Below are 17,330 nucleotides of genomic sequence, written 5' to 3' on the forward strand. Positions count from 1 at the left end.
CATCTTCAAAAAACTTTCTGTCACGACAACCCGATCCAGATTTTTCTGAAACTTCCTGCCTTGTCAGTGACTTCTGCACAGGAAAATCCATCCTTGTTTTATCCATGCTTAGACAATTTGACAATTCTGTCTTTTAAGTTAATGGGTTCTTCTGTTTCTTGGAAATCAAATCTACTGAAACTGTAAAGGGATAATGCCATACAATATTTGGAGCTGAAAACTTGGTCACTGCGATGTTGGACCTCCCTTTGGCTTATGTACATGCAACTGTGCAGAATTGCCACCTTGAAGGAAAAACGACAACTGGTGAACATTGTTCATGGTATTTATATTTCAGAGAATGAGTTGTAATCATGAAATAAACACAGATTCCAGTACATAATATTAAATAAGGACTTTTTCTACTCCAAAATATACACCAATATAGCACAGAAGAGAATGGCTGGTGTTCACTCTGATTTTTTTTTTAAAAAAATGTCAGGAAGTCACAGATTAGTAAAGGAAATTTGAAGTACTTGCTGTGTTATTAAAGAGGAAGGACACAATCAGGTAGCTACAGTCAGAAATATTGCTCATGATATAAGGCACTCTAGTATTGCCTACAAGCACGCTTACAGAAAACCACCCACAGAACACCATCCAGTGGTAAGACTGCATACCCAAACAATATTTTGATCTGCACAGCATCTCCTGTATCAACTGAGAATTATGAATCGTTTTGCTAACCTCTTTTTAGTAAATTGTAGTGTTCCCATTTCACGGCAGGTGATAAAGCTCCCATAAGAATGATGATTAATGATTTTCTTGCAGACTCCCCAGAATGGAGCATAACTTTAAAATTTTACCTCTTATGTTTAAAATGTAAACATAAACAACCCAGTAGCAAATAAACAAGTGCAACAATGCAAACTAAATAATGTTGCAAACCTTTGGTTTAAGCCAGCAATGGCATCATGCAGATAGTTCTCTTAATACATACGTATATTTTACTATGGTGTTGACATTGGGATATGCCCTTTAAAGGTAGGTAACAACTCTTATGTTCTTTCTGCCTTGTTCATACCTCACAGCACAGGGGGAGTTACTAGACTCTTCCTAAGAAAATGCCTATCCATTTCCAGAGGTACTTTATGGTTCTCAGGCCCGGATTAATTTCTGGACAGTGATTGTAAGCTCATTCAGCCCTCATTGAGCCATTCAGACATCTTGCTTATTGTTGCCAGTCAGAGGATATAATATTGAAGTTACTCTGGCATCTGTGGCGGAAAACCCAAAGACCATCTTTCCGTCTTCCTAGAAGTAAAGAAATAAAAATAAAAATACAATACTGATAAATTAATAACTAATAGTTTGTTGTTGCTTCTTGGTACCTCAAGTTGGCTGCTTGAAGCAACTGTCTCACTCTAGCTTGAGAATCCAAATTCAAGAAAGTACCTTGAATATATCTCTTCTTATGTTTGTCTAAGTCTTGTTTTTGCTTAAAGTGCATTAAAGGCATTATGGCTTATAATGAGCCATATTCTAGCAGTAATAATTTGGAGCATAGTCTCCTATTGTAAACTGGGGTCTGATAATCTTTATTTGATGAACGTTTTCTTCAAATCTCAAGACTGAAAAAAAGCAGGTGAGAGCTTGCAAAAAAAGGAAGGAAGGAAGGAAGGAAAGAAGGAAGGATGTGAAGATCAGGATGACATGTCCCATACTTTAAAAGATGGAGCAGAAACATGGATGAATATACAGTCTCTGGTACATGAAAAGGAAGAGAAAGGAAAATGTTTTGTCTACTGCAAAAATGGAGTGCAACTGAAACTTCTTGTCTGGAGTTCCTTGCTTTAGTATGTGAAAATAGGCAGGTTAATGCATCTATTGTAACTGCTCATAATATTTTGCAATGCCAACTCACCCAATAATGCAGCTGCCATATTTCCTTTTGTATCTTGTTCATTCCCCCCCCCCCCTTCTGCACCAGCCACAGGCTTTCTAGTCAAGGCTGGGTCAAGACATTTGTCTGCCTGGAAAAGAAGGATAACACCCCTCCTCCTTACCAATTTCATGTACAAAAGATGACCAGATTGGCAACATGGACACAATATCTTCCTGTGGATGCAAGGATGGCAAACTGGCGTACAGGACATAGATAAACTAAATCAATGAATAGGAGATGCAGAATAGATTATACTGGAAACACAGCCTTGTTGTTCCCCCTTTCTTCAGCCTCACAGCATCCCCTGCCTGCCTGATGATCTGCTTTACTTTTTAGAGCCAACCCTGATACTCATACCCCAGGTCTTCTGCTACTGCTGCATGATTGTGGGCAGAAATGAGTATGAATTTAAGGGTACTTCCTAGGGCAATGAAAATGTTTGGTGTGATACAGTGCATGGCACAATGCCTGATCAAGGCTTTTGTCTCCCTGGGATGCCGCATGTGCAATATGGCACTGGCTCTAAGCCACAATTTGGATTGAAGGCTTTGGTATCTCTCGATTGCCTTGGGCAAGTTCCTAGCACTCAGATTTGGGTTTCCGTAGGTAAACTAAAGAAGACTGTATGGAACAGCTGAATTCACAGGAATGGAAAATAAACAGAATACCCTTTATGGGAGTATTGAGTGTTCACAAGGCTGATAATCAGATAGATGCAAACTCTTCAGAAATAAATATTCAGAACTAAACTTAATCATCAGTAGCAATTTTATAATGCAAGTCAAACCATTTCAAAAAGTTGACCACATAATGAACACAAACAAGCAATGGATACTTACACTTGACAGAGCTCTATGGCAGACAAAAATAATTTCTTCCAATGTTTATATTAGTTAATCCAATAGGAGTGCAGCCGATGCAATGGCTAGAAGATCTTTAGATAATTATTACTGAAAGAAGTGGAACAAGTAGTGGATGCAATTGCCTGCACATGTAGTTCTTTATAAGTGGGACCTCACACATGGATTTCAGCCTCCCAGAATAATCCAGTGCCATCTCTTTTTCTCCAAGAACTCACATCAGCCTCCATTACTACAGAAGCTGTTGGTCCATATGGGCCTTTAGGAACAGAGGAAACATCCTCTATACTGTGGCAGATTCTTTGTTCATCTAACTCACAGGTGTCTACACTAACAGTGACTCTTCAAGGCTTTCTTACATGGGTGGTTCATTCCCAGCACTACTCTGGAGATGCCAGGCATTGATCCTAGGACCATGTGCATGAAAAACATGTGTTCAAAGACTGAGTTATGCAATCTTTCCTTAGGCTACATTAGATACCTGGATGAATTCACTATCTTCTGTCTAGGATCACTCAGGAAATAATAATCACAATATTCACAGGCAACTAAAATAAATTATGAACAGATGACTGATTGATGTACTAAAATGTTAGACAGTTGATCAAGGGCCATATTGTCAATCTTTCCCCCACAAACACATTCTGTTTTATCATACACATTTATGGCCACTTGACTAGCAATAGGAACATGTCTTTCTTCTACTTGCTGTCACCAAAAACTATGTGGACATTTTTTTCCCTGTTCTCATGTTATGAATATCAATTTTCAGCCAAGAGTTCCTTAAATGAAATTTATCCGTAAAATCTTTCAGATCCTTTTGAGAAAAAGTCTGCACCAAAGAAGGAACTGCACTGGATACTCCTTCTCCAACCTACCCATCAAATCGTGTACTGCTGAAGTTAGAAAGTGCCCTGGCCATTTGGAAATGGAAAAGGTTGTGTTCAGCATATGACATATGCAGTTCAAGCAGGCTTGGAGAATGAGCATATATACTGAAGCAACAGTAATTTTTCTTGTCAGTTTCTGCACAGCAGGCCTGCATCTTATTGTTAGTAACACTAGAGTAGGCCCAGGAATTATGTATTTTATCATCCTCCCCATGTTTTAATGTGCTTGAAAGCGTTATAATTTAGTATATTTAATACAATTGTTTGTCTGATTTTTATTTATTTATTTATCAAATAGGTCTTAGCTGTATTTAATTTTAAAATTTAAAGAATTGTTTTGATTCTTTTTAATTTAATTTTGTTTACATTTGTTATAGGCCACTTTGTGTTCCATGCTGGGAGCAATGTGAGATTAAAATAAAATTAAAAAAATTTGACTCACCATTCAGTAGTTGATTTAGGGGATCCACTCTAGTTGGAACTAACTTACAGGAATCAGGTTTCAAACAGGCCAGAGCCAATCTAAAAGACTTTGAATTTTGACCTGTAGGGAATCATTTCCATTAGCGGAAGATCAAGATTATATTGCAAAGGAAACGGGAACATATTCAGAGACAGCCATACTGAATGTAGATTCAGACATGGGACCAAAGCTTAGCCTGATTACATATCTACATCTCAGTTTAGCAATATTTGTATCCACTAGTATTCATGGTGAAAGTACCACATATACATATTCACCCAGCACAGATTGCAGTTGTAAACCAGTTGTACGTCCTAAGCCACCAGCTGAAGATCAAACTTAGTCTAATTTATTTAGGTATTGTGTGATCTCAGTATTGATCCTGTTTGTGAAGCTAAGATGTAAACTCACCAATACTCTACTGTAGCTGCACATTGCAAGAAAAGAAGATCATTAGTAGAGGGGCGATATATTTTGGAGAAGTTTGTTATCTGAGTGGCTGTGCTCTATACCAGCTAATGTTTGCAAGTTGTTTTCAAAGCCAGGGTTAGAGTCTGAAAGGGAGTAACATGTAACAGAGACCTATTCCACTTTCCCTAGATAGTATACTCAGCCCTCCTTATCCATGGATTTTGCATCCATGGATTCAAATATTCAAAAAGCAAATCTTAAATTTGCCATTTTATATAAGGGACACCATTGTACTACCCCATCGTATATAATGGAATTTGAGCATCCACAGATTTTGATCTCAGTAGGTGGTCTTAGAACCAAACCCCAGGGAAATATCACTGTATATCAGCAAGAAACACCAGTCAAGGATTATAGAAGTCACTGGCACATTGTATCAGCTTCAGAACCTGGAGCATGTTGTATTGAATTTAATGGGATTTCCAGTAAGTTTGGTTAGTAGTGCAGCCTTCATAAAATATTATATCCAAGAACAAAAAGACAAGAAGAATGAACACCATGCTGATTTTTTTTTAAGTTGGTCAAGTTACCAAGCAAAACTTAAAACAGAGATATTGAAAGACTATGTGAATGTGCAAGTCAAAAAAAGGAACAGTTGGATTTAAAGAATGGAATTTAGATCATCTTCCGCAGACCATTGCAAGCGGATTGTTCTTTTCTGTGTCTCTCTCACCATCTTGTCTAATTTGCCCTGTGTTTGTCTTCTGTCTTCAAATATTTTAATAGTCTGATGACTCCCTTGCAAATGCTTCAAGCATTGTTTATATATATTTGACATAGAATTTCCAACTCAACATTCTTAAAATTCTATTAAAACATAAGAAGAGTCCTGCTGGATAAAAACAAAGGCCTATCTAATGTAAAGTTGAAGGCTTTCATGGCCGGCATCCATAGTTTTTTGTGGGTTTTTCAGGCTATGTGGCCATGTTCTAGCAGAGTTTCTTTCTGAAGGCTTATCTAGTTGCACATCTTCTTTCCCTCAGTGGCATCACTTGGTGGGTGCAGGGGGTGTGGACTGCATCAGGTGACACTGCATAAGAGGGATGAGGAGCAAGCACATTACTTGTGGCTTTGCAGCTGCCCAGCTTCCTCTCTGAGAAAAGATTTAAGGTGGCAAGGATTGCAGGGGGGTGAGGATGTCCCTTGTGGTTTCATTGCCACTGAGCTCCCTCCCGAGGTAGCAGCAGAGGGATGAGTGCACCTCTCATGGCTTTGTTGCTGGAATGGATTCCTCCCTGGGGACAAAGAGAGGCAAGTGATGAAGCCATGAGGGATCAGCAATGCAGGGTGGGGGTTTGGGGCAGGCCACTGCTGCTATCTCTCCTTGGCAACCTCCTGCACCAGGTGTCACCAAACCTTGTGATACCTTTGCCACCACTTACCTCTGAAAAACCTATAACAGTATGTGAGAGCAATAGCCCTCTCCTGTTGTTGCTCCCCAGATAGTCTTTCTCCACTGATGCCAAAACCACAACACGCCTAAAAAAAAACCAAAAAAAAAAAAAAAAACCACCAAAACTTGTATATATTTCAGTCTGAAATCCATTGGCATGGGAGAAAATTTTGCTTGTCCAATGGAACATAGTACCAAGAAAATGTGCTTAGGATCACAGTACTGGTTCAACAAAACAGAGTACCTATCCCGGCTGATCAACTAGATCTGTTTGCTCCTTGAACATTTCTATTTATCTTAATGGTTCGTAGGCTTCTCAAATCACTCTGTGGGCTAAGGCTCAATCTTCATATTGTGTTTCGTGTTGCCTTAATGTTGGCGTTCATATGTGCACAACATGCTACCAGTGTTTATCAATTCATAAAGACAAGAACTATTTAGAATCTTAGGATTTTTTAAAGCTGTCTTTCTTTCAATCTCTTACTAGTGATGTCTCTTTCCAGAAAGCATCACAGTCTTTGTTGCACTGACTGGACCTATTGATTTTGATATTGTATGTTGATTCATTGAAATCTATATTTCAAAATCTGGATAAAGGATATTAATAAAAATTATGACTGAAACTACTCAGTCATCTGCACACCAGATAAGCTGCACTGTGCTTGGCCAAATAAAATCTCTTTATCAAAGTAGTAAACATCTGCATACCAACTGTAATGAGGAATGATTACTTGTAGGTCAGTGCCAGGCCTTATACTGTCAGGTCAGTGATGCCTCTGGATGGGCCAATGGTTTGTTTGTTTTTTCTGACCAGCAAAAGCTCTCTAGCATCTCAGGAAATATGGATTTCCCCTCCAATCCTTCTGCTAGAATTCCTTTAACTGGAAATGGTAGAATCTGACCTTATGTGTGCAAAATATATATGTTACCACAGATAACCTCCTCCCTCATAATTCACTTAAATTAGGCACAGAATACCATTTGTTGTTGTATACCTTCAAGCCATTTCTGACTTAGGGGAACCCCAAGACAAATGTATCACATGTTTCTCTGGGGCTGAGAGTGTGTGAGTCACCCAAGGTCACCCAGTGGGTTTGAACAGCCAAGCATGGAACCAAACCCTGATCTCCAAAGTCATAGTCCATATAAAGTTCAGTCAGTCTGCTTTGTAATCCTACACTTTGCACTTCATTCTTCTGTTCTTCCTTCATTAAATGGTGATAACTTTTACTAACCTGGTGCTTTCCAGATATCTTCTTGTACAGCTCCCTTCATCTGTCACAAGTACCAATACATCTAGAGAGCATCAAGTTGGAGGAAGCTGGCTTGCAGTCATAATCTCATTCTTTTCATATATTTGCTGTGTCTACTACAGGAATAGGCAACTTGAGGATGGATAACTTTGGATGTCATTGGACTCCAGTTTCCATCATCCACTACTACTATCTTTGCTACCTAAGAAATTGCAGTTCAACAATATCTGAAGGGACACATGTTGCCCACTGGGGTTTACTATATAGCAACTATGTCTTTCCTGAAGTTACATTGACTTTTCACAGACTAATGCAATTATGGTTTTCTTAAATACTATCCAAAGGCTGGTTGGTTGATAGTATGTATGAATGAATATATATTGCCTTCTGTGATTTTGGATGATGATTTAGTTAGGCAAACGAGGCTGCCTTACATTGACTGTTTTTCTTCTTCCTTCCTTTTTGTACCCCAAAGGCTTGGCACCGATCTACAACTTTCTCTACATTTTGCAATTACACCCTCAACAGTATATCATTTCCTCAAGAGCATGGCCAAAGGCTTTTTGTTCTAAGGGTCATGAGTCATGTCTGTAGGAAGTTCTTGTTTAGGGTATGTCAAATATCAACCATAATTCTAGTTAGTCCCAATTAGAGTCTAAAGTAGGTTTACTATCAAAATATTTGGAATACAAGGGTTGCTTTTTTAAATGAGATATTAAAGTGATATGGTACTTTAAATAGGCTCTCTCTTCCTGATTTCATTACACTGATGACTCTCTTCTGTTAATCCTGTTTATTTTCCACCCCATATTCATGGATTTAGACAGAGCTCAGTTAAAGACAGAGATCACCATAACCCACTCTTCTGGAACATGTTCTGAATATCCAGACCCAAGTCTGAAGGAGATACATTTATTTTACATTCATGTTGCTGTGATAGCATGTTAAATAGACTTCTTTTGACACTAAATATAGCTATCTTACATATGGACTTGTGCTACGATAACATGGCCTAGAAATTAGGAACTGGGTTTGTATTATTGGGCATACGATGTGCATTGATCCATCTAGCCAGTATGGCTTACTAAGGTATAAACACACTGCAGAAATAATCCAGTTTGAGACCATTTTAACTGCCCTGGCTCAGTGCTAGGGAATCCTGGGAATTGTAGTATATTGTGGCACCAGAGCTCTCTGACAGAGAAAGATAAATGTCTCACAAAACTACACTTCCCAGAATTCCCTAGCATTGAGCCAGGGCAGTTAAAGTGATTTCAAACTGGATTATTTCAGCAGTGTGTTTTGGACCTAAATTTTGGTCTCAGTCAACCTTTTCCAAATCTGATGCATAAAAGGAAAGATTATACCATGGTTTGCATGTGTAAAGCATGTGCTGATCACTAGACTATGGACACTACTAACCAAGGATCTAATCCCAAAACTCTTTATTAAGTCATATTTATAATTTAATTATAAGAAAGACTGAAATGAATCCAACTTACCAGAAACTATATATGATAGAGGAGGTGATGCTTTGGATGAGTGTTAAGTGTTAAAACTAGCTGTAGACTATGAACTACAACTGCTATTTTTGCATGTGTAACAATGACATCAATGTGCAGTGACTGATCCACTTTCTTGGGCTGGATGCCTGAATGCTCTTTTCTTTTTTAAAAATTAAGATAACAAAACATGATACATCTAAAGAGTATGTGGAGAGTCTGTGATTATAAAATGGGCTATGGCAACTCAGGGACTCTTCTACCTTCAACAGGTACCTTCCCAGAACAGAGAATGTGAATCTGAGTTTTCTGTTGCCCTGCAAACTTTGTTAACATTAGCCATGTCTTTTAGTAATGATGGTATTGGGTTTGGCCTCCTGGCATGTGGATATCAAGTCACAATGTGGAAATCTTCAAACCTATGTTTGAAAGAATGGATGTTAATGTTCTATGATATATTTATAATATAGTCTCCACTTATGGTAGCTCCTTTTTAAAAATGAACTTATTTAAAATCAAAAACGACAGATTCCTGTGGCACTTTAAGGACTAGCACATTTATTATAGTATGAATGTTCACAGCCTAAAACTCATACTATAATAAATTTGTTAGACTATGAGGTACTGTGAGATCCTTTTCTGTCACTGCAGTAACAGACTGGCACAGCAACCCATTTGAAAATCAAGCTCCGTTATCAATTGGAGTTGCTGGGTGTGAGTTCAGTTCATAAAGGTAAGAAGACATAAAGCGACCCATGTGTGTTCATGAAATGTACATTGGATTATATCAAATCTACTTTTCTGCAACTGCAAATTGCAAACCAATGGCCTTGGCCAGATTACTAAACTGCCTTGCTATCACTTTAGATGAGAAGCAGTATAGAAATGTTTCCAGCAAACATGTCTCAGCCATAAATATTGTCATGTGTGCTGTAAATTTGAAAATGTCAGGACAGAAAATATTCTCTAACATTGTTGGAATAAGTAATGTGTCCCTCATATATGTCTGAGAGACTCTGGAGTGATAAGATACATCTCCAGCATTTGGCAGCATCACCGCTGACTGTTTGGGGCATAAGACATACAAGTGAAAACAACAAGGTATCAAAAGTGTAAAATTAGCATTTGAAGTTGGTTTGTGCCAAATTATAACTGAAACAGACGTCTTTTTTTTTCAAGCAATTTAAGTGTTTACTAGAATAATTCTCTGTATTTTGAAGGTGAAGGGTGTTTTGGTGCAAAGGGTCCTATAAATAAACTTTCTTTTTTAAGGTGGTAATAGCTATGCAAAAATAATTCAAACACTTCTTATTTTAGATTCATCCAAGGGGCAGGTATATGAAAATGCCTTGGTTTGTGAAACATCTCCATTAGAAGGGGAAATGAGCTGTATTTCAGCACTATGGATAGCTCTCATGATACAATATTATTCCATTATCTGGTAGAAGCCATCGTTGTTCCATCTGAGTAAGAATTATAATACTGTACTCCTCAAAATGGGGGGGGAGGGGTAAATGGGAGATCCCTTGGTTTCATTATCTCCCTGTTTTCATCTTGTCTTAGTTCTTTAGAAAGGAAATGATTGCTGATAAGCATAACATACCAAGTTGAAAGATAAAGCCTTTTTAGGGCATATAATGATCAAGAGAAGAAAGAATAGCAATGGGTGGCTTCCAGAAAGTACCCATACTCTTGATTCTGGCTCTGTTCTTTCACAGGTTATGTATAAAGACGATGACATGGTCCAAATGAGACTGAGATAAGAATTATATCATCAATAGCATCCATTTCATTCAGTCAAAATATTTCCTGTTAGGTAAAAGGTGAACACATTCCATGTTGTGTAGGACCTGGAATATGGAAGAAGATTATTGTTAGATTATTGAATATCCATGACGGATCTAATTTTAAATACAAGAAGAGAAACAGTAGCAGGTTAGACTAAATTACAACTGTATTGTCTAATACGCAAAGCAATCTAGACTGCAAAACAAGTAATCTAGAAGAATCTAATTATGAATTGATACAAAGGCTTGCCACCCAAACAATCCAACTTCTGCTTCCATGTTTTGCTTTGATTTGGGATACTGAAACAAAATACAGTTATCAAACTATCATGCAGCAACCTATACACAGATAATGGCTGGACCATAAAATGGTAGAATGACAGAATTAATCTGATAAGATGAGCCTGTTAAGTGGGAAAAAGAAGGCCTTACTGCAGAAATGCATGTATATGTGTTATGAATAGGTCAACCCTGATATTTTCCTTAATCCAAGGATTCAGTAATTGATACCCTTACAGATTGCCATTCCTAGACTGCTCCTGTGCAACAGTAAGGCCCAAGCAATAGTTTGCTGTTTTACCATATTTCTGTCATCATAAGTTGCGATACGATGACTCTCTCTGTTACTGCATGCACACTCATGTATGTACAGGCTGTTTTAAAAAGTTAAAAGAAACCTGGCCATCTGAAACAGGCTGGCCAAAAGGTTTGCATCCTGCTGCATTGGTTGACTTGCTATAGATGCATTGATTTTTCATGCTTTATGTGGATTTTGTATTGATCTGATTCTTATATACCACCTTGGGTGCCTTCTGATCAAGAGCTGACTCATAAAAAAGAAGGAAAGGCCCTAGTTGAAGTATGTGGAAACATGCTAAGTCATTGCATCTGATCTCTGTTGCTAAAGTCAAAGTTTGCAGCTGAGTGATGCTTTCCAAACTAAATCAGTGTTCTTTACATTAGCAGTGTTTCAGGCATAGCCTTTTCACCTAAGCCTATGAGCTGCTCCCAGCATTGCTGTCTCAATAGCAGTCCCTGGCAATGCTGGTGTCTCTTGTTACTCCCTCAGTCACACTCTATAGATATTAGGAAAGACTCTGTTAGTGTTCATCTCTGTGCGTGAGTGCAGTTTAGACAGCGAAGGGCTTACTGTGCCTGATTGTTCTGTTCATTCAGATAAAGTGTACAGTACGCTAGTTAGAAAGTAATAGTCATTTGACTCTGCGGCTCACAGTGTACCTTTTTAAAAATGTGTAGATTCCACTCCGATCCATGTTCCCTTGGATGCGTACGTGCCTCTGTATGTGTTTTCTTAACACCATCGCCCACATTTTCCCTCATTTTTACCCAGATGCCTTGTGCCAAACTCCTCCAAACACGAGATCTTTAAAAATAGCAGCAACCCATTGAGCTCTGTTTTGAAGGTGTTTTTTTCTTCCAAAAGTAGTAGAAGAAGAGACCAAATAAATAAAAATAAAAATGCCCATTCTGCTTCAAAGGTCCTGCCTAATCCACTTGAGGATATGCAGCGGTGTTCCCTCTCCACCCACACCTATCTTTCAACCTTAGTGTTTATTTTTCCTCCCAGTGCTTGTAATCTGGGTCTTTGTAGACACATACTTTTTAATATACACACACACACACACACACACACACAACGGAGATGAGGGGAGGGAGTACGTGTGTGGAAGAAATACCTCTCTTTGACAGATAAACTCTACATTTGTCAATAAGACCATTTCCTTTGGGCTCAGGACTGTTGGATAGGTGGTCATTGGTCTGTGTGTGTGTGCCACTCTAACACCAGGTTTAGCCTTGTGCCTGGAGACCTATGGCAGTGTTATTACTGTTGTTTTTAATTGCAATTTCATTTGTTCTTTCGCTTGTGCCCCCTCCTCCCCCTCTCCTCTAATCTGGATCATTGCTCTCTGTGGCTGATTCCGTGGGAGACCAAGCAGAGTGCGTGGGTGCAGAATATAGAAAAGCCAGAGCCATAGAATCTGTTATTTGCGTCACTCTAGGAGACGGGGCTGTTTGCCTGACAAATACACAGAATTAATCCTAGGGTGTTTTTTTTTTTTTTTTTTATCAATATGTGGCTTTTGCTACTGTAGCCAAACAAAAGTGTGAGCCGTGTGTGTTGTAGTTGTGTCTCTGCACGGGTAAGGAAGGGGGCTGCTGAACATTTATTTTCCTCCAGATTTCTCAGTGTGTGGGTGAGTGAGTACAAGGGAGGGGCTGCTAAAAATGCAACCAACACTCCCCTCTTGTTTGCTTGACAAATATGCAACATCTCAGGATTTCTAGCCTTGCCCCCCCTCACTCTCTCTCCACACACACACACACACTTCTCTGCCACATCAAAATACAAAAGCTGGAGAAGCATGGGAGATGTCCCACTCCCTGCACAGTGTGATTTGGCTTGCTTTGCAGCTCATTGCTAAGACATAGGCAGCTGCCTACATGCCCTTTGCACAACACCTTTGTTTCCCCTTCCTTTCACGCCCCCCAGAATTTAGAAATTCATTAATTTCTAAAAAGACACTAGTGCACAAGAAGATGCAACCCACCAGGACCCTTGCTGCCCCCCAGAAAAAGATGTGGGTCTTGCTAATGAACTCTGCCCCCTCCCTCCCCTGGATGTGAAGTGCTTCTCTGCAAGCACAAAGCTCCAAGCACAGACATCTTTTTATGATGAACTGGAGCCTCTGAAGAGGAGAATCTGAACGTGACGTCAATAGCTGATAACTGACGCAGCCTTGCAAAGGAGTCTCAGGCTGGGCTTCTTGCAGCCTTGTTGCAAGCCTTAATGGCTCTGTGTTTTTTTCTCCCCAATCTCCTTTCGTAGTGAATTACTAGAACGCAATCGGGCACACACATACAACAACACATTCACGTTTTGCAAAATGTGTGTGTATGTGTGTGTGTGTGTGCTCCCGCGTGCCTGCCTATGTGTGTGTATTTATAGATTCTTTATTCTCCAGACAAAAGAGGGGGGAAAGCAAAGGGAGGGAGAAACAAGGATGACAAAAACACAACCTTTCTTTGTGCAGAGTGTAAGTCATTCTGTGCAAGAAAAGCAAGCCACCTTTCTGAAACAGGCTCCTTTTGGGGAGCGGGGGGGGGGGGAGAATTGCATGGCTCTGCATGTGTGTGTGTGTATGTGTGTTGTTGTTGTTATTGTTGTTGTTTTTAAACCTACTTTATAAAGGCAACGCCTGAACATAGGCAGACCCAGTGGTGCTTGCAAGGCAACAGGCAGCCAGAGTCACACTCAATGCTACTGTGAATTGAGGGGAGAAAAAAAAGGGGGGGGGACAAGGTTGAGCCATAGGACAATATGGAAAGTGATCAATATCACCCCTCTTTAAAAAAAACCCCTTGCAATATTGCAACTCTAAATGATGGAGAAAGAAGCTGAGGGGTTTTTCGGGGGGGGGGGGGGCAAGTGGGAGACTTAATGCACATTTTATATTTTGGAGAGGTAACGTTCCAGCGAAATGCCTTTGTGTGGTGTTGTTTTTTTCCTTCCCTTCTTCTTTCTTTCTTTCTTTCTTTCCCCCTTCTTCTCCCCAGCACTTGCTAAAAATAGCACCAGGGTTTTGATCGCGTTCCAGAAATAGACAGAGTTGCACTTGTATATAAACGCCAGCGCGGGTGGAAGAAAACCTGGACATCACCACCGCAGTCTATTTTCCCCAACTACTGTCTGGAAATTAATTGTTGGATTTTTCTTTCCCTTTCTCTCTCTCTCTCTCTCTGCGCCCCCCCCCCCCCCAACACACTTCCCCCCCCCCTTCCTTGCAGCTCTCTCTTCCCCTCCCATCCCTATACCAAAGGAGTTCCCGGTTTGGGTAAGTAGTAATATTTCTTGTGCATGCGGCAAGGGGATTTTCCCCCTCCCCTCCTCTTTATTTTATGCATGCCTGGCTTTATTTTTGTCTCTATTTTTATACCGAAAGGGGGTGGGGGGTGGAGGGGGGGACGTCCTCGTCTGCTTAACGAATTTGGTGCATGCACGGAGCAGCCCAGACACAGGGAATTCTTGCAGAAAAGGGGGAATCACCCTGTCGGTAAATCTCTGAATCAATAGAGCCGCCTGCAACTCTCCCTTTCCCTCTCTGTCGGCGCTAGTGAGCCTCTCTTGCTCGCTCTCTCGTTGCCTCCTCCTTTGCCATTTGCAGAAGGCTGGCTAGACGCAATCTCATGGCAAGGAGGAGAAGGAGAGAAGGGGGGAACAAAAAGAGAGAGGTTTTCCTATCTATATGTGTTGCATAAGGGGATGAGGAAAGATGCTGAGTCTCTATCTTCCCCTTGCTGCCTTCTGTGTCCAGCTCTGCAAAGGGAAGGCAACGGAGCTGTCCAGAGGCTTCGGTGCTGAAAGGGCAGCTCTGTCCTTCGCTGACCCTCGACCTCTTTTTGCCTTGCTTTGGCTAGGGCAGCCTCCAGACTGCACGAATGATCTGGTTTGAGACCGTTTTAACTGCCATGGCTCAAGGCTCCGCTCTGGGGCCTCAACAAACTACCACCCCCAGAATGGCATAGGCTTGAGCCATGGCAGTTAAAGCGGTCTCAAACCGAATCATCCCTGCAATCTGAACACAGTTTAGGTCACCCTTTCCCTACCTCGGCTCCTTTGCCAGGTTGTTGGAAGGGATGGGAGCCAAACCAAAGCCGACCACTGTTTTCTAGTGGTTGGTTTCAAGTGCCCCGGAGCTTCCCTTCTTATTTTTCCCTCTTTCTGGGTGCATCAAAGTTTCGCCTCGCCTGTCCTTCCTTGTCCCTCTTTTCATAGAAGGAATATCTTCTATGATTCTATGATTCTTCTTTTCCTTCTCCCAATCCATCCCCCCCACGCTTCTATCCTTCCCGCCCAGGCGTTTGAAAGAGCCCACACTTGATGATGGGTTTTGTCGAAAGGAGTGCCTATAGGTTGTTTTTAGAGGGACTCAGCCCTTCTCCTCCCACCTCCTTTTCTCTCCTTTCCGAAATGCCCACAGCCTGTGTGTGTGTGTGTGTCTGTGACTCTCTCTGTGTGTTTGTGTGTGTGATGGGTGATTCCCGCCTGCTTTTTTCGCCTCCTCAGGCATTCCCTTGGCTCCTCGGAGGAGTTGGTGGAAAGGGCTGAAAGCGGAGGCGAAGGGACGGGGAGGGTCGGTTGTGGTGTGTACCGAGCAGAGAGGGTTACCTGGAGGAGACAGACCTCCCTCAGACCCCAAAAGCCCAGCTAGGGGTTTTAGGTGCATGGTCTTCTTGGGAGACCATGCCTGTCCAGAGACAGCATCCCAGCCGGCCAAAGTCGGGTCATCCGCTTACTCTGTTGTAAGGTCCAGGGATGCTTTTGTCTCTCCACCCAGAAAAAGCCAAAAAGCGGGGGAGGAAGGGAGTCCCTCCCTCCCTCCCTCCCTAAACTGGGCGGGGAACTGGGGAGGGGGGAGGTTTGAGGCAAGCACTTTTTTTGAAGTCGCAGCTTTCCATCCGCACGAAGCGAAAGGGCGTTTAAGGCAAGTCTCAGGGAAAGTTAAGCAGGGAGTCGAGGGTGCTCCCTGGAGCTTAGTCCAAGGGGCGCCCCGAGGAAGCCCAGTAGCGCCCACAATCCTTGCAGAGAGAGAGAGAGAGAGAGAGAGGGATGGATGGCCAGGAGCCCAGTTTTGGAGAGGTGAGGAAAGAGACAAATAGCCTTTGGACACAGGAGCCTCGGCCCAAGTGCCATGCAGGAGAAAAGCACTGAGCACACCATCGCTATTACCATCACCCCCTACGAAGGATGCCCTGGCAATCTCTAACCTGGCTCTATTCTCGATCTGAGAACAAGCAAAGCTCTCCCAGACACTGGGGCGACCTCTCCCTAGATACCTCTAGGCAAGGGCATCTTCTGTCCCGTGCCAAGACCAGCCCTAAGCCCTTGGTCCCCTGCGATCCCTCCCGTCCCAAATGCCTAAGCTTTCCCCGTTTTCCTCTGGATCATCCCCTGTTCAATAATGCAATGGTGGCGGTGTGATTTTCGGTGGCAACCTGCACGGATTTTCCAAGTCGTGACTGTGAAAGTGAGTAATGTGCGCTGGCTGCGTCATGGCTCCAGTCACAGATGGTTCCAAACTGAGGAGGAATCGTGACTTCGCCTTGAGACGTCCCCTCGCCGTGAAAAAGACCATCCAATCACAACGGCGTCGGGGGGGGGGGGCGGCGGGCTCCCCCCGGGCTTCTTGCTTGCATCTTTCTTTCTTTCCTTTTTTTTTTTTGGCCCCCCCCCCCCCTCTCCCCCGCCATCCACTGCTTCCCCCCATCCGCATGTGTGCTCCATGTAGAAAGAGAGAGAGAGAGATAAATAGACAGATAGACACATAACACAGACACTCACACACACACATGGTTGCAACAAGTTGCAGGAGAAAAGAGGCGGCCAGGAAAGGGTTACTCCCGGGGAAATCTTCAGCACTTAGCGAGATCGTGACCCTCCCACACACGACAGTAGTTTATATACATACCTGGAGGAAGGGCTGCCTTGCCACGAGTTTCTTTCCAAGCCCCCCCTCCCACGAGGCACACACACACACCAAAGACGACAACAGTCACACACAAAGCCCAAAAGCGTGCGCACACGGGCAAATTGGAGGCGGTTTTGTTGCCTTCGCCTCTGACAAGGAAAGGCTCCGATGCTGCCGGAGAGAGGAGCCGATTCCAGCGCCTGGCCAAAACCAAAGAAGGTAAGTGCCTCCAAAAGGGAGGGAAAGGCAGGGGAGGGCAGGGTTGGGGAGGGGGCTCCCAACTTTGTTGCGTCCTCCTT

At 42.1% G+C, this 17,330-nt stretch overlaps 1 long non-coding RNA gene across 1 annotated transcript in view; it reads left to right on the forward strand.

Moving 5' to 3' along the window:
- The first annotated feature begins 17,047 nt into the window (after positions 1 to 17,047).
- Positions 17,048 to 17,330, forward strand: part of LOC121919699 — a 142,566-nt gene continuing 142,283 nt past the window's right edge. Inside the window, exon 1 of the long non-coding RNA XR_006101561.1 lies at positions 17,048 to 17,250. This is a non-coding gene — a long non-coding RNA (uncharacterized LOC121919699). The remainder of the gene's footprint in view (positions 17,251 to 17,330) is intronic.

This window comes from Sceloporus undulatus, chromosome 1, assembly GCF_019175285.1.
Source record: "Sceloporus undulatus isolate JIND9_A2432 ecotype Alabama chromosome 1, SceUnd_v1.1, whole genome shotgun sequence".
Lineage (NCBI taxonomy): Eukaryota > Metazoa > Chordata > Lepidosauria > Squamata > Phrynosomatidae > Sceloporus > Sceloporus undulatus.